The sequence below is a fragment of the Ambystoma mexicanum genome, chromosome 5p, assembly GCF_040938575.1.
Source record: "Ambystoma mexicanum isolate Mex_15411 chromosome 5p, UKY_AmexF1_1, whole genome shotgun sequence".
In the NCBI taxonomy this organism is placed as follows: domain Eukaryota; kingdom Metazoa; phylum Chordata; class Amphibia; order Caudata; family Ambystomatidae; genus Ambystoma; species Ambystoma mexicanum.
The window spans coordinates 357,318,770-357,332,502 of NC_090930.1; positions in this window are offsets into that span (position 1 = coordinate 357,318,770).

Consider the following 13,733-nt stretch of genomic DNA (forward strand, 5'->3'; position numbering starts at 1 on the left):
TTCTTTTTCCAGATATGCAAACCCCTCCCTACCAAACCCCACTTACCTGAGCTCCTCTGTCCCTCGCTGTCATCGGTAACAGGACCGTTCTTGGCCCATCTTCGGCATGCGATTAGCGGCCATGGAAAGGGAGAATGGAAAGGCAGAAGGCACTACATGTAGTCCCTTCTCCCTTATTATGGTGGCCATTCTGTTTGTTTATTTTTTCCCTATTAATTTCAATGGCCACCATGGAAAGGGAGAAGGTACTGCAAGTAGTCCCTTCTCCCTTTCCATGGCAGCCATTTTTTTGTTTATTTGTTCCATTCATTTTAATGGATGCCATGGAAAGGGAGAAGGGACTACGTGTAGTCCCTTCTGCCTGATCCCAGGTGGGCATTTTTTTTCCCAGAAACGGTTTCAATGCTGTTTTACAGCTCAAGAAAGAAATGCTATTAATACCCCGGTACGACGTGCCTGGGTACTAATAGCAATAGAACCTTCAGAGGGGAGCAATCACTGGTCTGTAATGCCCCCCTCCTTGGTTTCTATTGCTTCAATATGCATTTGAAAACAGCAGATTTGAGGACCATGTTAATTCATTGTAGCACATGCCTGCATGTGTCAATTTAAGGTTCTACTGCATCAGCTTACACAAGATTGATTACATTTCATGTTTGTTGTTATAAACAACTTCACACATTTAAATAGGGAATTACTTGAGTGATGGTTAGCCTACAGTCCTTGATTTTTACATTACGAGAGTGGGTGCATGTATGTTTTCACCTGTAAATATGGTTGATTGTGCAAGGGACACAAACTAGTAAAGAAATAGTTAGCAGATAGAACATCTAAAAGTTAATTAGATGCTGAACTCCAATAATGAGGGTGTAATTATGAGATTATGTCAACATGGTGATTTTTGCAGAGATATTCAAGGAATGTTGCCGCAATGAGGCTGGGCAGCACAAGAGTCTGATATGCTCATCCACAATATTCCTCAGAAGGCTAAGGGAAAATAAATGAGATACATTCATGCAACTGAAGTCTAATTGATGGAGAAGGTGGGTTGAGTTTAATTCCACTGCATATCATCAATTTGACTTGCAGAAACAGAAATGTAGGTAATACAGTTAGGATTGGCATTCTCTCGATTGTGAGATATGAATGTACCAAACATTAAGATTGATATCCTTAGGATTCCTGACAAATGACGACTTAATTCATAAGTACATTTCTTGATATCTTTAATAGAACATGCATCTTTCAATATCCTATCAATGTTTTAGAAATATTAGTTGTGGGAAAGAAACACTTGATATAACTATTAGGGGGATTTGGTTGCCTCTAAAATATTTATCTTGCAAAGTGGCAGATTGGAGTGTTGTTTCCCACGGCAGTTCTTTGTTCTTCTATGAAGTCTGAAGATTTGCATTTTTCTCTTTTTTACAAGAAAGTATGGGAGGAACTTTGAAAAAAGAGATTGAAAGAGGAAGAAATATAGAGGTTGCGACAGTCTGAGACACCAGTTGAACAATAATTTGGCAGGTCTTAAAAACTATTAGTACCAAGCCCTCTGATGAGGATGGCTCCATTTACCTTAGCATCAAAGAGGCTTTAAGGCGGCTGCCTGATCTCATTAGTTCAGCAAAGTTACCTTGGTATTCCGGTTTGCTTTATGATAATGTCAATTATTTCCTCTATTCCTTTGACATGCACACTATGACTATAGGCCTTGGCTCACAAGTGAATCAAGGTGTTTCTAACAAAAGATGCCTATTTAATCAAACTGACTTTTAACACCTTATTGAAGTCCCCTCTAAGATATGTGCAGGATACTAATGATGTCTTCAATCTGACACAATGTGTCTATTTAATCTAAGTGATTTTTAACACCTTATTTAAGTCCCCTCTTTTATATGTGCAGGATGATCGCTAATAGTGTGGCAAATTGGATACTGCTTCGCAGGAGTACAAGGATGAGTAAGGGTAGAATGGCCCACTAAACCCTCACACTTCTACAAAACAAAACACAATGAAATCATAAAGGTAAAACAGGGACAGTTAAGAGATATAACTCAGAGCCTTTTGTGGTAAAATGGGCCAAGGGAAGACTATGCTCTTCAGGGGGGTGTGAAGGTGAAGCAGGCTGGGGCCTCCCTCTGGAACAGCCTCCCTGCCACTCTTAAACTTGAGGAGAACCATCTGTGGTTCCAGAAGCACCTCAAAACCTTCCTCTTGCTTCTGCCTTCTCTCCTCCTCTCCCCTGCTGATCTGCACCTGGTCACCCTCTGACTTTCAGGCCCAGGTACCTGCTCACCCTGCCACCCACCTGCACTGCCTATTAGTAAACCCTTGCACTGGGGTCTGTATCTGTAACCCTACAGCCCCCCCTTGTGTTCTGCACTTATATGGCACACCCTTCTGCTGCCTTATACCTAGCACTTGCCACTTGCTAGCTGCACTGACACTGTTTGGTGCTCTTATTGTTTATTTATGTTTTATTTAGTTTCTCCTTGCTCAACACTTTCCTCCTCCCCTACCCTCCCATGCACTTAACCTTTCTTCCTCTTCCGTGCACCTGCATGTTTCTCATTGTCACTGGGCCTAGTAAGATCATTGTTTTTGTTCTCTGTTGTTCCACTCCCTTGCCTTGTCGCACTCTTGAAGACTTGTGTACAAGCACAATACAAATAAAATATCAATATCAATAACCAGTAGGGACCAAACAACCCATTATCATAGTCTAAAATAAAGGGATTGTCCAATCAAGATTCTATAAAAATATAAACACTTTAATTAGTACACACCATCTGCACATAGAACAAATAGCAAAACTGTATAACAAAAACCCAGCTCTAAGATGTGACAGATGGGAGAAAGGAGCACTCTTAGCATAGTTCCAGGGGTGGTAGGTAAGGATACTAAAAAGGATATCTTGGTAGGAAACAGGAGTGATTATGACCTAACCAGTCTCTGGTGTTCAAGTGGACCGAGGGGCTGGTTCATAGTCAACAGTACCTGGATTCAATTCTTGGTGGGCTGACGCCGTCAGACCCGGGGTTGAAGTCAGATGCGTGACGGTCAGGTTCAGTTCGGGTTCATAGGATCGTGGAGGCCCCAGCATCATGTCGGCTATTCAAAGATGCAGGTTTGGGCAGTCCAGGAATGCTTTGCATTTGGCCAGACTAAGTCAGGCTTTAGCCGCTGGAGGGGTCAATGAGGTGTTTTGAATATTAAAGGTCTCCCAAAATCGTCTGAAAAAAATTGTTTTTTTTGGTTGCAGCTTTTAATATTCGAGATAAAGACATAGAACCATTCTCCCAGCTCAGGAGATTCCAGTGCAGAATGGTAGGTCCTGGTCCACAGCAGAGGTTACTATTGATGTGCTCTGGGCATGGTAGGGCAAATATCTTCTTTCTGTCTTGGATGATTCCTTCTTCACCTCAGACTGAGGGCTTTGGAGAGTGCACCTCTCCCGAAGAAGTCCAGGGAGATCTTCAGAACAAATCTGCAGCCTTGAAGGATCTGAGAGGAATTGTGAACGTCTCTCAAAAGTGTGATGGACCCCTTTTTTACAAGTCCTCAGGTGATTGGACCAAAGCTAGCCTGCCTTAGCGGTCTAATACCTGCTCTTGAATGAAGTGAATTTTGCCCTTCTGATATCATACCCAAGTGCTTTGCTCCAGAGGGAATGGAGGGGACAAGAAAGAGAGAGAGGGACAGTGAAAATCAAGATGGTGGAATCCTCCTTCCATTGACCAGAGCCCTCCTGCCTATAATAATCTTACTCCCTTCCCTTCTCACTGAGAACAATGGCTTTTAGAGATGCATCACCCTGGTGTGAGGCTACCCCTGTTGAATGAGTGTGCAGTTTGATGCTTGTCCAGGGACAGCTGCTTTCTGACACAAAGAAATCAAAGAAGAGATCCGACCGACCGTCTTCCTGACCTGCCATTTGGCAGGTTACACGCGGCTGACCAGATAACACATCACCTTCCACAGCAGAGCTAGCTTCCAGGAGCCTACACCTGTGCGATATCAATTGGACTGTGGCAGTTGTGATCATAAGTAGTACCATGCACTATGCCTAAACTCAGGCATAGCTTGTATTTAGAGTTTACCCTGTCAACAGCATGGTTTACTTATGATCCTTGTAGTTTTGGTAAATTATTTGAATTGATTTTGATTTTCTTATTTATAGTGCGCAAATCCACAAGGAGCCATGCATAAACTGCATCTAGGCAAAGATGTTAAAAACAACACGATAAGAAGAGAAGACACAGCTGAAGCTGAAAACAATTATTGGAAGAGATACATTTTCAACTTCTTCCTAAATAGAGATCGAAAGAGTTTATTTTCCAAAGATCAGCAGGCAACAAATTGGGGACATATCTAAAATGCTAACTATTCACCACAGGTATTTGGCTTTCTATGCGGCTGTCAGTGGGCATCTTGTGGCCTTTAAAGTTACTCTGTGCCAGGAGTAGAGTAGAGCAGGCACCGCGGATCAGGCTGCTGATGCAGCAGGGCACTAGTGCAGTATGCTTTTGCCAGGGATTTGACGGAAAAGGCTGATTTGTTTGTCAAATTACCCCATTTTGAAATGGAATTACCCTCATCATTCTATTTGTTAATAAAAATAAATAATAAGCAGGGCTTTGCACCCTTTTCAGATGGAAATTCCTCCTAGATAGAGAGTGTCAGAAGGTTTAATGCATTATTGTAATTGTTCCAAGATAGGTCATCTTCCTATCTTGTGCAAATACTCAGACTATGGGAAATTGTAAAGTTCATACGTGAACAAAATTAAATTAGTTGTTATGTATGGGCAAAGCAATGGATTCCTGCTCTGCTTCAAACTGTGGCAACCTAATCCTCAGGAGAGAATTAAGTCTAGGGATTCAAAAATGTTTTTATGCAACCGGCATGCATTTCTGTGATCACGGATATGGAATACATTCTATTGGTCAAGTGTTGCTATAGATATTTGTATGAACTGAATAGAAGTTTTACTACTAATCAGCATAACCTGGGATTGGCCTTAATGTGTTGTAAAGTGAGAATGAACTATTTGGATTTGAGGATAATGGTAATCGACAGCATGATTGTGATGTGTATCTTTTTAGAAAACGAAAGCATATTATAAGCTAAGAGTGCACATCCGCAAAATTCAAGTTATATTCACTATTAATGGGAAATTGACTGTACCTAGAGGAATTATTCAAGAAATTAGTATTTCTAGAGGGCGGGAAATTAAGTGATTAGCATATCTCTACCTAGCTATTGTAAGAATTATACTTTGAAGGTAGCCGAGATGAGCAGGATCAGACCCCGGAGAGACCCTGTTGAGTAGGGAGATGAAGAATCTGTCTATTGCAAAGCAAAGCAGATCAGGATAATTGTGGGCTTTAGAAATCAAGTCAAAATGATTAACAGGGTATGTGGTAACACATTAGCTTGTCCTGAAAGGTAATGTCAAGTTAAATTATTTCTGTGCAAATAACCCTTAGACTATATTTATAATATTTTAAATGTACAGAATAGATTTGTATTTACAATAAGAAACCAGAAATCATATCTGACTTCCACTGAGACCTCTTGAGTTTCATTTTCATTAATAATGTCATTGTCATAACCATCTGGCACCCTGGGCCGAGGAAGGTTACTGGGATCAGTGCTTTGCAGTAAATATCAGTGTTTGTTGTTAGGGACTTCATCACATGTAAATCTGTATGCATGCTCCATTTAATTGGGAACAAGCATGTTGGGTAGACACGTTTTGGAGGGTCTTTAGATACACAGCAACCCTTGCATTTTATCATTGAGTGATTTAAGAGATACACATACCCAGAAGGTATAACAGGGAGCGCATATTGAGACATATCAAGAGTGAAGAGACGACATTTTAATTGTTTGCTACTCCATTGTTTTATTGTTGATTTGATGTTAAATGTGCTTCTTCATGAAAGAAATTGTTCAGCTCATGGGAGTTATAAATAGAACAGGAATCTAGCTTATATATCAACTGGTATACTTTAAATACTATACATTTGAATTATTTCTCTGTAGCTGGTCAGACGAAGAGTGCAATGCAATTTGTTTTCCACCATGTCACTTGCAAATGAACCAACAATATATGCTTCCTCAAACCAGATGAACAACATAATTTCCTTAATGTATGGCGCCTATACAGCAGAAAGTGTTTCCAGGCACCACAAGACAAAAGGGGGGGGAGGTGGGGGCATGGGAGCAAACACAAAAAATGGTCCCACTAGGTCTTATGACATTCAGATCGTGTAAGTGCAATCTCAAGAATGATAAAAGCATTCTAGTGAAGGACTGAAAGCCGATCGAAAATTCCATTTGAAATAATATTTTGAAATTCTGACTGTTTACATGTTGTGCATGACTTTACCCTATGAAGTTTGTTAAACATTTAATCATTCTATTGGTGTGGGGAAAACCGCAGGGGGTGAAGAGGGGAGTGTATTCTCTTACTTTCTTTGTTCGGTGTTGGGACTTCATCTCCCAGTTCTGACTCGTGGCGCACTGCTTAACGCATCACATGCAGGTGTGCCAGGGCATAACTGACTTGCGTCAGCGCAAGGCTCGTTTGCGGTCTTTGGTGGCAGTCGGCCGGTTATGCTGCCTGTAATATCTTGGTGCCTGAAGAACACCCAGACCAGCAGTTAAGTTATTTGTAGGTTTATTGTAGATAAGATGCCCGGAAGAAACATTGGCATGTCCCATCAAGCCAGCATAGTTCACAACTGTAAACTTTAGAACCAGCTTTCAGAACATAACATCCCCAACACTCCACACACTCTGACATCACTGCATTCCATAGAACAGTGATGTCACCACCTCACCTCAGATACACATTACAACCCTGCCTTATTCCAGGTGTCAATACAGCTACTATAGGTTAGGAACATGGTCTCTGCACCGGATTGCATGAGAGGGTTACAGTATTCTGCCCAGATCTTAACACAGCTGGATAATGGCACACGTGGAATTACCCTTGGAACATTAGACAGGATTCGGTCCCTAAGAATATCGAGATTAACTCCGCAGAACAATGCGTCAGAGGTGGTAGACAAACCAGGGATACCTAAAGTTAGCAGTACAAGTTGTGGAATTTATTAACATCTGTGCACTGGATCTGTTATTGCTTATTGAAACATTGTTTTCAGGGGAAACTCAGACTTTCTTTTATTATCTAGTGCCTGAGAATTATTGTATCCAGACTATTAATCGAGTCAGCATGAGGGGTGGGGGCACAGCAGTAATCTATAGATCCTCACAGTATGTCACCCATTTTGAGGCTCTAGAATGGCCAGACGATTCCCAGATGGGCCAGTTGTCCATTGGATTGTCCCTTACCCATTCAGTGAAAGTTATCCTGGGCTATAGCCACCCATGCCTGGCTGGGAGATTTTTAGAGAAGCTAGATACCTTCCTAGCTTCATCCAGTAGTAGATAAAACAAACTCTTGTGTCTGGGAGATTGGGATATTTGGTTGGATAATAGCACACGCCCCGACTCTAAGGAGTGACATGATTTAATAGGGAATCATGGTCTATCAAAACTAACGACTACCCCATCACATGTCAAAGGGCACTGTTTGGATTTCGGGTCGGCTAGGGGAGTTGTGTAGTATTTAAGGAGACTGTCCCCATCCATTGGTCCGATCATTCTGCCCAACTGTTTGATTTGGCTACAGGAGTAAAAGTGAGGGGTGGGGTGGTGAATGGCAGATCACCTGCTCTCACCCAGAAAACCAAAGACCTAGCTAAGATAACAGTCGATGAATTTAGGGAGAAGTTGGCAAGTATTGCATGTACTCTGCTGAGTGAGTACTATTTTAACATGGGCACTTCAATTCTGGAAACCATCTGCTGCAAACATGCCCCGCTATGATCCAAGAGCACCAGAGTTTCGAAAGCCTGGTTCACTCAAAATCTCGTCACTCTCTGAAAGCAGGTGCGGCTAGCAGACAAGTGTTGGAAGAAAAGTAAGCCAGCCGACAACGCCATTAGGGCTAAGACGACACTGAAGGTTTACAAGCTTGCCATTTTTAGGGCTACTCAGGATTTTCTACACGCTGAGATCGAGATGGCTGGGAACCAGCCTATAGAAGTTTATGCAGTGGTCTCCAGATTTTGCAAAGCAGACTGCATTGCAGCATCGCTTGGTGCATCACAGGCCAATGTTTTTAACCTTTTTTTTTAAAGAAAGAATTGAAGGAATAGAGATGAGCATAAGGGGGAGGATGTGCCATTGGATTTACAGGCTGGTGGTGTAATACCCGCAGGCTTTGAGACCAAGGGGAGATTTGAGTTTCAACCAGTGTTTGAGGACCTGATGCATTCCCTTCTGTTGAACCTCAAACCTACCAACAACCTTGCATTTGTGCTACCTGCCTGCGTTGCACAGGGGTTAACCCAAAATATCGCCCCCCTTGTGACCACTGTTGTAAATTAATCCCTGGTTCAGGGAACAGTCCCTGATGCACTAAAGTGCACTAAATGTGATAGTGACACCACTATTAAAAAAATGTAACCTGGATCTGACCATCTTAAAAAACTACCACCACTTGGCTGGCCTACCTTGGCCAGCGAACATTCTGGAGAAAGTGGTCACTTCCCAACTTCAAACTTTGTTGAAAAGGAAGCGCTTCTGGACGGGCTCCAATCAGGATTCCATCTGAAGCATGGGACAGAGACAGCTCGGCTAGCAGTACACGACCACTTTATGGAGGTCGCGCATGGGAGCGGGTTAACACTAAGGGATCGTCTAAGGAGAGTAGGCAAGGTTTCTGAACAGGCCATTAACTGGTTTGGGTCTTTTCTGACAATCAGAACCCAGCCCGTGACATTTGGGGGTTACACCTCCAAGCTCATCACACTGATTTGTGGGGTTGTACAGGGATCCTCCATGTCTCCATTGATATTTAACTTGTATATGCGACCGGTTCTGAAAATAGTGAAGAGTCATGGGCTGAGCTACCACTCATATGCCGATGATACTCACATTTACATCAAGATCGTAAATTTAGAGGACGCCTTCCCCAAAGTAAATCAATGTTTATTACACATTAATATATGGATGACTAATAACCAGCTGCAGTTTAATGCAGCAAATACTGATCTAATTTTGTTTGGTCCTAGGCAGCGGATCTTAACTGCTAAGGAATCCACCACCCCTAGTATCCTTGGCGAGGAGCTACAATATGCCACAAAAATCAAGAATTTTGGCTGTGTGTGGCAGGGGAACCTGGGAAGGACAGGTGGGGGCTAGGGTTAAGGCAGTCTATTATTCATTACGGATGCCTCGGAATCTGCTGCCATTTATACCCTCGGAAGACCATGCAGCGGTAGTGGAGCTATGACAAATACCCACTTGGACTACTGTAATAGTCTGTTGATGAGCATTCCAGCTAAGCAACTGTATAGGCTGCAGAAGGCTCAGAACGCTGCGGTTTGGCTGGCAGGCCAGTGGGGGAGAAGGGATCAGGTATCCCCCCTGCACAGAACCTTGCATTGGTTGGCAGTTAAGGACCGGATCAACTTTAAAGTGGCCTGCCTAAGTGTCTAAACGGGCTGGCCTCGGCAGAATGTCTCTAAAATTTGAGGCTACAACCCGCCAAGGTCACTGCGCTCATGGGAACAGTTATTGCTGAGCGTTCCACACACAATGTGTGTCTCCAGAGGTTATAGGAGGTTTGAAGTCTATGGGCCCAAATTGTGGAACAGGATACCCTTGGAGATTAGGGCTAGCCAGACATTGTTTCAGTTCAGGAAAGACCTTAAAAACCTTTGTGTTTAAGTAAAATCTGGCCTGCCAATGGAGGGTCTATATTATTTTGGGTGTCTGCGATTCTACTTTATGGTCTTATACCATCTGCACCTTTATACAGTTAAGTCTGTCCAGAATGCTCGCTCAAATGAAATGCTCAAATCAAATCAAATCAAAAGTGTAAGGGAGGCGCAGGAAAGGGAAATGATGGGAACGGGGACGGGGAAGAGGGAGAAGTGATGGAGGGGGGCCCAATGGGTGGGCTGGGAAAGTGCAAAGGGGTACCCAGGAGGGCAAGTGTCAGGGGAGGCTGGGGGTAAGGTAATAGTGCAAGGGGATCGGGAGCACCAACCCAGAAGGCAATTAGGAAACGGAGTCCGAGGGCAAGTGCTTGTAGGGAAGGACTGGACGAAGGAGAGCCTGAACCCAGGGAGACTCATAAGGGACACATGCATCCAGTGACTGCTGAGGAGGAGACTAGCAGGGGACAGAAAGAGGGAAGTAGGAGGAGAAAAGGAAGGTCTTAAAAAGCTTCTGAAACTTAAGGAGATCCGGTTCAAGAAGGATAGGGGCAGGTAGACCATTCCAGACAAAAGCTCCAGCTGAAGAAAGGGATCTACCCGCACTTGCCTGACCTGAAGAGAGTTGGAGCTAGAGGACCAAAGTACTCTATCAGGGAGGTATTTAGAGAGAGAGAGTTGAATGTAGTGAGATTCCAAGCCCCAGAAAGCCTTTTGAATGATGTTAAGGGTCTGGAAATTGATCCTTGCAACCACCAGGAGCCAGTGGACAGATTTTAGGGCTGTAGAGATGCAATCCCTAGGCTTGAGGCCAAGGATATGTTTTGGAGTCCCATTCTGGATTAGGTGAAGATGGTGGTGTGAGGAGAGAGGCATATTAAGGACAAGGCTGCTGCAGTAATCAAGCCCAGAGGGAACCAGAGCTCTGGAGACATTTCTGGGGGAAGGTGAGGAAAGGGAGAATGCCTCTGAGGAGGTGAAATTGATAGTGGGCTTTCTTGGCAAGATCTGCAACATGAGGTGAGAAGGAGAGAGATAAGTTGAAGATGACACCCAAGTTTTTACCCTCACACGTGGGTGAGGGGAGCGGCCCAAATAGGGCAGCCAGAGAGTAGCACAGAAGGAGGGAGAAGGGGTACCAATTAAAAGGTTCTCAGTCTTGCTTGCATTAAGGCAGAGATAGTTATCAGCACACCAAGCTTGAATAGCAGTCAGACAGTCAAGAATGAGAGAGGAAAGAGAGGAGGAAGAGGAGCTAAGCTTGCTATGCTGTTAATTTTCTTCAATGGTCCATCTGACCCACTATGGTGGGAACTCCCTTCACCTAGTATTTCTTTCAATGTTTCTTGCCTCCTCAGACTTCTCTATCAGCCCCTCTACCACAGATCATTCCATTGTTCGCTGTCAAATCTCAGTCCCTACACCCCCAACTCCTCCTCTCCACTTTTCATTGAACAAGATTCAGTCAAGCAGTACTCACTTGCTACTTACCTCGATGATGGGAGGCCCTCTCTCTTTTATCTCTCCTATTTTCATGTCTCTTATAACAATAGTGCTATTTTTGACTGGCCAAAAATGATTGGTTCCCTTTGACCAGCACTACACTGGAAGTACATTCACACCTTTCCATCTAAGTCATCTACGCAAGATGAACTCTGAGACAAAGATCCCCAGGAAAACATGTTTTGTAAAATAAGACGCTAGTGCAAATCACTTGACCCTTCTCGTAGCCTACAGATATTCTCTTGCTGCCTTCACCTCTGCACTGCCAAATTCTCCTACTTAAAAAATTACCCAGCTCTTCCCTTGAAAATCCACTCCAAAATGTTCAATCTTTGTTCCCACCATATTAATTTCATCCTCCCTCTCTGTTAATAACATTGCTCAAATATTTTCCACTAAAATCTCTAAAATGTTGACATTGTCATTGCCCCCTCTCTCTTCCTTGGCTATCCTCCTTCTACCCACCAGATCTGTTCACTGATGTCCTGGGTGTTGGTCTTAGCAGTGCACTGTGGTGGCGCGTGTTATGGTTGCTTAGCTTACCATAACTGTTGAATTTCTGAGGTTTTTCGGTTTTACTTGAAACCATAATGTCCCTTTAACAACATTGTTTCATTGAATTTCATATGTGTTATTATAACAAGCCCAAAAGCATATATTCACAGATGTGGTGCGAAAGTGCCACCATTTCCAACTATCAAAGCATTCTTGATATAGCAGCGGATCATAGAGGCGTTCACAAAACAATAGGCAACAAAAACAAACACACATAAACCACTTAAACGCATACAAGATATGTAGATCACCACACCCTTCACACTTGCAAGGTGATTCTGCGTCACGATATATACAAGTACACCACTTTCTTGAACTGAAATTGCTCCAAAGCCTGCGCCTGGTTCGCTGTTCGTAATGTTTAACAATTCCTATCCCCACTCTACCCCCGTTATCCCCTGCTAAGTGTTAAATTAATTAGTTTTCCCAACATCAGCATACTAAGCTAATTATCCACTGGTTACCTTTACCTGTTTTTTACAATGTCATCTATCATTATTATCTACAACTCTTTACCATCCACTGATCGTTACTCGAGACATTTTGTACTGACCCCTTGGCCCATCAGCTAGGTCCCTTAAATGGACAGATGACCCTCCATCAGGTTGTTTGGAGTTTTTCCATGCATTTTTGCGGTATTCCATTAACCATGTGGCCTGTAGTACATCAGTTTATCCCTCATATGGACTGCCACATTTATATGCTTTACAGCATTAGACACCATCCAATACCTGACAGTTACACCCACGACACCATAGGATTTACCAAATCACATCACATTACCCTCTATGGTATACAGTTGAACCCGCAACACAGCACCACCCGTCATTCACATTCCCATTTAATAGAACAGTATAGAGTCATTGTACGGTCATTGTAGAGTGTTGATTGTATGTTTGTTGGGGACATTCTTTCAATGAGGGTTTCTTCTGTGATAATATTGTTGTCTACCATTTCATACCCTCTGCCATTGTTTGTATGCCCCTTCTTTGAGATATGGTTATGTGCTGGTTGTATGAATCCTCTCACCTGCACAGAAGTTTGCAAAGGTATCTATGTTGACATTGCCCATGTTGCGAAATACTTTTTGTAGTTTACTGATTAATTTTGATAGAGGTTTCATTCTGGTTAAAAATAATATGAACAATGTTCTTTTGAGGAGCATTGCACTGTCAATGAAAACTTCCAGGATGAGTCTTCTGCTGTAATTTTTAAGGGTTCAGAGTGATTTCTCTGCCTTTTTCTTATAAGATTCTGAAGTACTCTATGGTGGAAACATTTTTGTACAATGTATTTTTTGGAATGCTTAACTGTGGCTACAATAACATTGGTAGATGCAGTGCAGGCGCTATTGGTGGTTTTGATTCTTCTTAATAGATTTATTTTTATTTTTACTTTTTGGAAGAGGGACCATACTTTTTTTCTGCTAGCTGATTCAGTTTTGCTGAGTGACTCTATTAGTGGTTTGTTTGAACATTTGATACAAACTCAGCTAGAGGTGGATGATTATTTTGCATGTTTTTACTTTTATCTACTCTATTTTGTCATTGTTTTCTACAGAGTTGCTTTTTGGTAGGCATTCTCTTCTGTCTGTTGGAGAAAAAAGAAAAGTGTGGGTTTGAAAGTTGTGCAATGTGATTGTGTGCACTGTGCAAGAGTGTCTGCATATCAGGGCAGGCATAAATAGAGGGCTATATGATTGTGAAATGGGCTGTTAGTTCTGTTTGCGAAGGTTATAATAGTAGCTGTGTGTGGTGATGTGGGAAGGGCTTGCTGCAATGTGTATCAACGTGTACTCTGGATGAATACGTAAGGACATTACAATGTTTTCATGATAATAGTGGGTGTTACGATACTGGTGTTCAGAGGAGAATA